General features: G+C 35.9%; 1 protein-coding gene and 1 long non-coding RNA gene across 2 annotated transcripts in view; one reads left to right on the top strand and one right to left on the bottom strand.

Annotated features, from left to right (window-relative positions):
• Positions 1-674, top strand: part of LOC105450647 (lachesin-like) — a 366968-nt gene that overhangs the window by 245545 nt on the left and 120749 nt on the right. The window lies entirely within an intron of this gene.
• Positions 57-674, bottom strand: part of LOC105450646 — a 5239-nt gene continuing 4621 nt past the window's right edge. The window contains exon 4 of the long non-coding RNA XR_974480.1: positions 57-311. This is a non-coding gene — a long non-coding RNA (uncharacterized LOC105450646). The remainder of the gene's footprint in view (positions 312-674) is intronic.

Raw genomic sequence — 674 nt, 5'->3', positions numbered from 1 at the left:
TTCAATAATACTTTACCGATGTTTTCAATCTAAAAATGTGCATTATTGAGTATTGAGTATCGTATGCGACGGACATCGCGCTGTACAGGAGTCATAACTTCTTGCGTATTTTCACTATGGAACTACGCAGGGTAAAAATGAAACATTTGTAATGTCTATACCAATAATCCTTCATGTCTGTGGCGTTGCGTGGTTTATGTGTGCAGCAGCCACAGCGTCATATAGTGTCGTCAGATCGGTGAAATAATAAAATATTTTGTCGAGATCTCAATGAGATCTTGACGAGAATTTTCAATAATCTTGATCTTGATGTGGTAAATCTCGATATTGATCTCGAATATTATAAGTAATCCCGATCTCGAATCTCGTCTCGATTTCGAGACGAGATCGAGACGAGATCGAGATTTATCTCGTCTCGTGCGCATCTCTACTAAAAGGATTTAAACACAAAAATTTATAACATTAAAAATGAAACATTTAATAAGGAAAATAATACGAGAAAACTACGATCGCACGAAGCTACGATATCTTGGATATTTCGCGAGTGTCATGCAACGGATGAATCCGAAATGGCAGAGGAGATTCATAAATAATACTTAGAAGACTTTATGTCAATCACGTCCAAAAAAGTTCTCTTATAAATTTAAATTAATTAAGTCAAAAGGCTGTGAGCC

The sequence above is a fragment of the Wasmannia auropunctata genome, unplaced genomic scaffold, assembly GCF_000956235.1.
Source record: "Wasmannia auropunctata unplaced genomic scaffold, wasmannia.A_1.0 LD336059.1, whole genome shotgun sequence".
In the NCBI taxonomy this organism is placed as follows: Eukaryota; Metazoa; Arthropoda; class Insecta; order Hymenoptera; family Formicidae; genus Wasmannia; species Wasmannia auropunctata.
Note: the sequence above shows the minus strand (reverse complement) of the source record. Positions and strands in the feature narration are given on the sequence as shown.